Source organism: Sorex fumeus, unplaced genomic scaffold, assembly GCF_029834395.1.
Source record: "Sorex fumeus unplaced genomic scaffold, SorFum_2.1 ptg000020l, whole genome shotgun sequence".
NCBI lineage: Eukaryota > Metazoa > Chordata > Mammalia > Eulipotyphla > Soricidae > Sorex > Sorex fumeus.
In genome coordinates this window covers 3,676,678-3,685,806 of record NW_026606077.1, presented here as the reverse complement: position 1 = coordinate 3,685,806, position 9,129 = coordinate 3,676,678, and the positions used below count along the sequence as shown (strand labels likewise).

At 36.8% G+C, this 9,129-nt stretch overlaps 1 protein-coding gene across 1 annotated transcript in view; it reads left to right on the top strand.

The window, feature by feature from the left end:
- Window positions 1–3,055: 3,055 nt before the first annotated feature.
- The window catches only part of CTNNA3 (catenin alpha 3), a 1,757,578-nt gene continuing 1,751,504 nt past the window's right edge, over window positions 3,056–9,129 (top strand). The window contains exon 1 of the mRNA XM_056113567.1: window positions 3,056–3,169. The gene's annotated coding sequence lies outside the window, so the exon portion shown is untranslated. The remainder of the gene's footprint in view (window positions 3,170–9,129) is intronic.

Below are 9,129 nucleotides of genomic sequence, written 5' to 3'. Positions count from 1 at the left end.
GAACATCAGAATGAACTGGTTATAAAAACAGCGGTAACAACAACAGGAAGAGAAGGAGAAAAAAGGCTTTATAGATGTTTAGAGAGTTTAATATTTTTTAATTCTTGATAAACTTATTAATATTTCGAGGTATATAGAATAAAACGGACTCCTGGTTCATGTAAAAGCTACTTTTATTATTTAAGGGGTTTTAACCAAAAAAGTGATGGAGTCATAGAAAGTATAGGGATTAAAGCTCTGCCTCGAATACAGCGAACCCTCGTTCAATTTCCAGCACTGCTTATGGTCCCCTGTGCACTGCCAGGAGTAAGCCCTGAGCACCACTGGGTATGGCTCAATCCCCTGCTCCCTTCAAAAGAAAAAGAAATAGTATTCCATTTTATTTTATTTTATTTTATTTTATTTTATTTTATTTTATCCTTTTTGGGTCATACCCGGCAATGCACAGGGGTAACTCCTGGCTCTGCATTCAGGAATTACCCCTGGCAGTGCTTGGGGGACCATATGGGATGCTGGGAATCGAACCTGGGTCGGCCGCGTGCAAGGCAAATGCCCTACCGGCTGTGCTATCACTCCAGCCCCAGTATTCCATTTTAGTTAACATATTAGACAGCTTATTTTCTGAGAGGAGCTGCTGATAGAAAAAAATATTTTTAATCATTTTTTTCTGTTTCTAATCTAGCTTTCTCCTAATATAGGGATTCACATCAAGGAGCTTCTCAGAATGTGTGGTTTAATCACTTTGTCTGGAGCCGTGTCTGATACCTTGAATCAAAGATGCGCTTTTGATTTCCCCAAGAGGATTGCTATTTATGGCCTGATTTATCCTTCCTTTTCTGTCTTTTCCTCCCTCTCTTCTATTCCCACTCTCTGTTGGAAAGAGGAATGCAAGCCAAAAATTTAAAAGTTTGAAGAATATAAAGAATGAAAATAAGTAAATAGGAAAGGAGAATAAATACTGAACAAGACTGGGCAAGGTGACAAGAAGGAATTACTGTGAAAATCTGGAAGGGGGCCAGGGTACAAAATGTAGCAGCTATGTAGTTTACAGGATTTAGTGTTCAGCATGCTTCAGTGGTCAGTCAGAGAAAGCTTGGTTTTGTGTTCTACCCTCTAGTTAGCTATGGAAATTAGACATAGGCAATCTGTGTTTCTGTCAGCTAAACTGATATAAATACAGAGAACTTGGGGGCCTCTGCTCATCAAATCCGACGTGATTTGAATTCTAGGAGGAGGCCCTCTTGTGGCTATAATGGGAAATATGCGTTCAAACCTATTTGAAGCTGCAGACATTTTATAATGTTAAAAACAAACCAACCCAGCTCCACAAAGCACTTAAAAATTGCATTTCAGATATGTGTAATATTTCTTCTGATAATCCCACACACTATAATTGCATCTGTGTGGCATCTCCGAGGAGTTCAGTGTAATTTGAAATACTTAAGATTTTATCTATTTAATTCACATATCTTCTGAAAAGAAAACAGAAAGAAGAGGGTTTCTATCTCCATTTTGCAGATGAAGGGAGAGGCCGTGGAACAGGCAGGAAACTTATTTGAGGTTTTGCAGTGGGGACAGGTTGGCTTTGAGGAATATAAAGTTCGGATATCTTCTCTTAGGCTCAATTCACAGTCTTGATTTATACAACTTTCATTATTAAAGCTCTAAAACAAAAACTATTTTGCAAGTGTCAACTGATTTCTTTATTTAAGAAAAGATGGATTGAGAGACATAAAACATACTCTTTGTTTTCACTGTGAAAAGAGGCTATTCCTAGATCCTCTAGGGGGAAAAGTCTGCTTTTAAAAAAAATCTGGGGAAGACAGTAGTTGGCAAGTAAGAATATTTGGATAAATACCTTATCATTGCCACATTTTAAAAGAAATTGAATAGCATACATTTATTTCTAAGATTTCTCTACTAGTTATATAAAATGAGATCTACTTTGTGATTGAGTCTCTTTGAATATCAATCCTGTCTTTTCACTTGGCTCTCTAATATTTGTGCTAAAAATGTTTGTGGAGTTAGTGAATAACTGCCTCTTTTAAATTTTGGATTCAGTCTTTTGAAGAACAGGAATGTTCAAACTCAAAATGAGTAGTTCTATTTTAGGGGCAGTTACCACCTACTGTTTTAGGAGCTATTAGAAGAAAGTCACAAAAATGGTAATGTCTAAGGAAATAATCACAAATTCAGGCAGGATTTCAAGGATTTGATGAAATGATCAAGCATAGGCAGGGATATAAGGGATTGTTCATTGAATGTTAAGGTAGCAGGGGAGAAATATAACAAAAAAAGGGAAGAGGAAATTTAAAAATAGATAACCTTCCTTTTTTCCCCAAGGGAGGGGGCGCTGGTGGTGGTGGAGGATTTTGTTAGTAAAGACCTTTTTGGGTGACTTTTAATAGTGTTTTACTTGTTAAGTTTCGGTCAATCTTCACTGTAAAATTTAAATTAATAGTTATGTTGCTCTAATTGAATGCTTGATACAAGGGCAGATAACTGGGAAGATTTCAGAGGAAAATAACAATCTAAGACGTGAAACATTCTCCCTTAGTACTGAAGACACTGAATTTGACATGTTTTTATTTTTTAATTTTTTTTTTGTGGTTTTGGGGATTGAACCCAGGTCTTCACATGTACAAGGCCAGAATTCTGCCAATGAGTCACACATCTAGACCACATAATTGATTTTTAATGTCTAAATTTTCTGGATGACTATTATTGCCCTTTTATAATTTCTTCACTCAAAAAAAAAAGTCCAGCCTTCAGCTTTAATTTGATACAAGTTCCTTATTTTGGAAAGGGTCTAGAGAATTGTAAATCTAACTTATTCAAAACTTCCTGACAGCTATGTTTGTAGATCTGGAGGCAAAGTATGTGTCTGGCCTTTTTCAAGGATGTATTTTCAGTAACAAGTTGTCAGTGAGGTCAGTGACTAGCAGTTCAGGATTAGATACCACCCACCCCAGCTTGTAACCTCCCCTTTCTTATCCCGAGTGAAAGACACTCAGCTAAAGTGACTGCCCCACTGTCATTGCCTCTCCATTGGTACTCTCACTTTGACTAATCAAGAAGTCTTCTCTTTTTCCTTCCAAAATTCTCGTCGGAAAAATCCCAACAAGAGCTGGATTTTCGATACATCTACTTTCTAGGAAGCAGCAGAAAGGTAAGAGTCAAGTTTGTAAAGAGAAGGTCAGGAACTTAACTCTTATTTTTCTGTGTTGAATTGTTCTGTCTTGCTTATAGATTGTAGGCTTAAATGTGGCTTTTCCTTTGGAATTAAAGAACATCGTATTATTATATAAAATGGGAATGTTTTGACTAGTTCTGATGAGAAATGTAGGCTTTCATGCTAATTTTAAAGTTATAAATAACTTTCAAACTAGAGCCAGGGAAAGTTAGGAGCCAAGGTCGTGCTTTGCATTCAGAGAGTTTCTAGCTATAAAAAGCCTGTTGGGATACTGTACAGAAAAAGATAAGATACTCCCTGGACACTTGTGATTTGGCATGGGGTAGGGGCAAAAGACATAAACATTAATATTTGGAGGGACTTTTATTTTCAACCAAAAACTTATTCAAGTAAATAAACATTTTTGTGTGTGTGGCAAAAGCATTAATTTTTAAAATTTACATATCACATATTTCTTTTTATAATTGGCAATAATGCTAGGAGGTAGAGGAGTACTTGGGATTATTTTCCTATCATTTGTGATCAAACAAAATCACTGTATAAGATAAATATGTAATGTAATCATCAGTTCTGTTCAGAGACAGTCACGATCTGGTAGGGTTTGAGTTACTGCCACAGTTGCTCTTGGTTGCATCGACAGAAATGGGTGGAATACATTAGAAGGAAAACAAGGAGAAATTTGTAAGGCATCAGGTAGAGTTTTCAAGTCACTGATCTACAACACTCAAAGACTGTTTCAGTGTTTCAAGATACATGAGATCCAACAATTTTCTCTAAAGCACACAATTTGGAAAAGTAGTGCTTCAAATTAACCTTGATTTTGAGTTTGTGGTTTTCCTTAAGAGAAACTGAAAGGTCAGCACATTGAGAATAATTGTTAGTCAGAAATATGGACAATTAGTTCTCATATTCAGGTGAATATTTGCCTGTGATAGTAAATTTCATACCTTTGTTAAATGTATAAACTCCAAATACAGATGGTATAGATACAGTTATTTTCCGTTACTACCTCCCATATTTGTCTTTGTCTTCTTTCTTGCTTGTGCAGAAAAATTGAAATTTTTTAGTAAAACATAAATTTATTATAAGATCTGAGCTTATTGAAGAAATTTTGAAAGCACAGAAGAAATTATGTGCAATATCTTATACTTAAATTTTATTTCACTTTAGGCAGCATGGTTTACAAACTGTACTTGCAATCTCTTGCATAGTGCACTTTCTTCTTTTCTTTTTTCCTCAGCATTAATTTAAAATGAATTGGAACCATAACGTAGATAAAAGTTGTAATCTTCTTTTTACATTTCACAAACATTTGCCACTTAGTATTAGTGATCTTATGTAGATGGAGTTTAAATTCGAGTCACTGTCCTCCCGTTGTTCATCGATTTGCTTGAGCGGGCCCAGTAACGTCTCCATCGTGAGACTTTGTTGTTACTGTGTTTGGCATATCAAATACCTCAAGGATACCTTGCCAGGCTCTGCCGTGGGGGCGAGATACTGTCGGTAGCTTGCTGGGCTCCCCCAGAGGGGTGAAGGAATTGAACCCGGCTCGGCCGGGCTGGCTGCGTGCAAGGCAAACGCCCTACCGCTGTGCTATCGCTCTGGCCCAGAGTTTAAATTATTGTATACTATTCTTCTAAGTCAGTGGATATAATTAATTATTGTGTGTGTATATGGCTGAGATGATAGTTCAAAAAATCTGGAGCACATGCTTTGCATGTGGTGGCATGGAGGTACCTGGGTTCTATCCTCAGTACTCCATGAGTGACCCCCAAGCACTGAGCTGGGAGCTGGGGGTGACCTCAAATACAAAAAATCTTCTTGTATGTACTTATTGTTATTTATTTATTTTGGTTTTCGGGTCACACCTAGTGATTCTCAGAGTTTACTACTGGCTCTACTTTTGGGGATTACTCCTGTTGGTACTCAGGGGTTCATATGGGTTTCTGAGGATTGAGCCTGGTCTGCCATATGTAAGACTTACCTGCTGTAGTATCTCTCCGATTCTAGATTTGCTTATTTTAGATGATAATTTCTTTTTTTTAACTTTTATTTTATTATTTTAATTTTTTTTATTAGTGAATCGCCGTGAAGTACGGTTACAGACTTGCAAACTTTGTTGCTTATGTTTTAGTCATACAATGCTTGAGTACCCATCTCTCCACCAGTGCCCATTCCCCACCACTGATGATCCCAGTGTCTTTCCCCCCCCACGTCCCCCTACCCTGCCTCTGTGGCAGGGCATTCCCTTTTACTCTATCTTTCCTTTAGGGTGTTGTGATTTGCAATAGAGTGGCCATAGTGTTCGGTCCATAGTCTACTTTCAGCACGCCTCCCCCAGAGCAGATCCTCCAAACACCCTTTACTTGGTGTTTCCTTCTCTATCTGAGCTGCTTTTTACCCTAGCATAGGCTGCTAGCTTCCAAGCCGTGGAGCAAATCTCCTTGTACCTATCTCAACTATCCTTGGGTGTTAGTCTCTCATTCTGTTACTTTATATTCTACAAATGAGTGCAATCTTTCTATGTCTTTAAATGATAATTTCTTTAAATTCTATGTTTAGTTGTAGATTGGTTGGATTATCTGAGAACATGTGTTGATGGCAAAGTTGTGATTTTATTATGATTGACTTTCACTGCTTTTCCTTTAAGGCATTACAATATCTTTTTGTCTACCGAATGAAGAGTTTATTGTTTATGATATACTATATACTGTGGTCAGGTATACAGATAGAAGGGTATTAGGTTTGGAAGGACAGAATCTCCTCAATTTTAAAAGAATTTCTATTTATGAACTTTCACAGATATCAGTGAAGATCCCCGTCAGTGTTGAAATGCTTCAGCTTTAGTTGAAACTAAATAGATAGTGTTATTGACCTTTAGAACAATAAAGTTTGTAAATAAATTTTGTTAGAGTATCATCTATACATTCTGACTTATGTTATCTGTATGATCTAACTGCACCAAAGTTTTAAAATTAGGAAGAAAAAGTCTTTTAGTTACAATAAAAGTTTGGGAGATTAGAAATTTTTGGAAAAATCCGTAGGGAGCAGAGTAGAAATGAAAAGGATAAAGGACACACACAAAATTAAGACTTCAGTATTGGTTTTTTTCACTTTGGGAAATATGGAAATATGGAAAGTTGCAACTCAATTTTCCCTGAAGAGAAACTATGAACTTCATATTGAAGACTTAAATTACTGTTCTTTTTTTTTTTTTCTCTTTGGATCACACCCGGCGATGCACAGGGGTTACTCCTGGCTCTTTACTCAGGAATTACTCCTGGTGGTGCTCAGGAGACCATATGGAATGCTGGGAATCGAACACCGATTGGCCGCATGCAAGGCAAATACCCTACCCTCTGTGCTATTGCTCCAGCCCCCAAAGTACTGTTTCTTTATGAATCATTGACTCATGGGAATGTTAGTTTAGAGGCTCAAAGTGTTATTTCTGGTTCTTGTTTGGATTCTGGATTTTAAGTGGACTTGTGATAGAACTGACTTTAGTTAAGTGCAAGACTAATGAAAAGTGACAGGTAATTAAGACTATAATTTTTTTTTTTTAGAGTGAAGAAGACCATTTATGTTGCACCTAATTTTCACATGTTTAATTACTATTTTTGGCTATGTTATTGCAGTCCAGGCAGGATACAGGTAATAATCAGCTGCCAATTCAATCACCAACTTCCAGGTGTGAGAAGTGATTTTGAGTTCCTATGTACACAATTGTACATTTAATCTAGTTTATATGGCATATAGCTTCCCCCCCTCCCTGCTCTTTTTCTTGCCTTTCTTTATTCCTGGTAAAGCGGTTCAACTGGTATGCTTGAGCTTCTTAGGTCACTTTGTTAAAGGGGAAATAGATTTGGTAGAGAAGGCAATGTTTAGCACAAAGACTTTCAAGTACTAGAACTTGAGTATTTTAAAAGGCTTCTCTTCTCTTCTCTTCTCTTCTCTTCTCTTCTCTTCTCTTCTCTTCTCTTCTCTTCTCTTCTCTTCTCTTCGCCCCTCCCCTCCCCTCCCCTCCCCTCCCCTCCCCTCCCCTCCCCTCTCCTCTCCTCTCCTCTCCTCTCCTCTCCTCTCCTCTCCTCTCCTCTCCTCTCCTCTCCTCTCCTCTCCTCTCCTCTCCTCTCCTCTCCTCTTCTTCTTTCTTTCTTTCTTTCTTTCTTTCTTTCTTTCTTTCTTTCTGCTTTTTAGGTCACACCCAGTGATTCTCAGGGGTTACTCCTGGTGGTGCTAGGGGACCATACGGGATGCTGGGAATTGAACCAGCATTGGCCCCGTGCAAAGGCAAATGCCCTATCCGCTGTGTTATCGCTCCAACCCCTAAAAGGTTTTTCAAAGGATGATCAACAGTTCTTATTCAGACATAGAACCATTGTTCTATGCCCCATGGACAGACATAGGGAGTTTGTAGCCAAATGTAAATCATCTATATCCTAAGATTTGTGTCAATGATTTCTAGATGAAGGATGTGAACACTGGACATGAACATCTGGTCCAAAAACTTAATTTTACTGCAGACCTGTATTTTGAGAAGCATCACTGAAACTGCACTATATAAATATTGATCTAATTAACTAGGTAAGTTACCAGGTCTCAGTTGACTTCTGGTGATAGTATAAATGTTAAGAGGTCCTGGTTTGGCAGCATATTGGTGAAAAGGTCTGCTTAGTCTTGACTTTGGAATTTATTCATTCTAGGCGATCTGTGTGCCTGACATTACTTTAATTGTTGGGCATTGACAGAGGCCCAAATAAAGGCTTCGTGGTGTTTCCCATCAAGTGCATTTTCTGGTGCATGATTTTTGTGGTTGGGGATGAAAGGAGAGTAAGAAGTAAGCTTGATTTCTCTGCTGATCATCCAGAAGAGGTATCAGGGTCAATTTTAGTTCAGGATTGGAGCTCAGTGTTTCCATAAGAATTTGCAGGATTTATTTGCTTTTCTGTGAAATTCAGCAGCTCCAAAGAATCAAATCTATCTGCTGATTCCCTATGTAATAGTTATGCTTTCTGTTCTTCTTAATTTATACAACCTGGATTAGAACAAGGAAAGTGAAAAAAGGCATACTGTTATACATATTGATCTGCATCTTTTTTTACTCTTCTCCCCCTCTTAGTTCTTAGCTTTACTTAAGACATAATGTAGTAAGGCCTATAGACTTCATGTTCTACCCATTGTATTATTGCTCTGGCCCCGTGTGAGCTTATGAACTAACATTGATCACACTCATTTACACTTTTTCACATTGATACTTTCATAGAGGAAAACTGTATCTTTTAACTTACATTTAATTATGAGAAGGTTGCACAATTTCTAGTTATTATTAGCAGCTTATGATTGCATTTTGTTTTGTATATTGCATTTGTCTTGCATCCTCTGCCCATTTTTTCTTCCCTTTCTTAATAAATTCAGTAAATTTATCTTTCATCTGATTAGTACATTGCAAGTATTTATACATGATTTGTTGATTATTTTGACTTTATGTTTCCTTTTTAACTTGTATATAAAATAAAATATTTTTATACACAAGTTGAAAAAATTTTTCCTTCATGGCTTCTGAGATTTGTGTTTACTTAGAAAGGATTTATATTTTAATTATTTTATCTAAATAAATTAAGTTTTTTATGGTTTCAGGGATCAAATCCAGAAACTTAAACATGCAAATCAAATGCTTTATTGCTAAACTACACTCTGACCTCTAAATTTATTTTCATAGATTTACACATACTTTTAAGTATTAAATTTAAAAAAAATCTTCTCTTTTCATCTTTTTCTTTACTTTCCATTTTCTTTCCTTTCTCTCTTTCTCTTTCATATCAAAGATTTTCAACCTTTCTACACCTGTGAATTGATACTGGCTTGTGGACTAGTATTTAAAGATAACTGTTATAAATTTATAGCAAAAAATAGTTCTAGCATTTCCCAGAGAGCCAGAG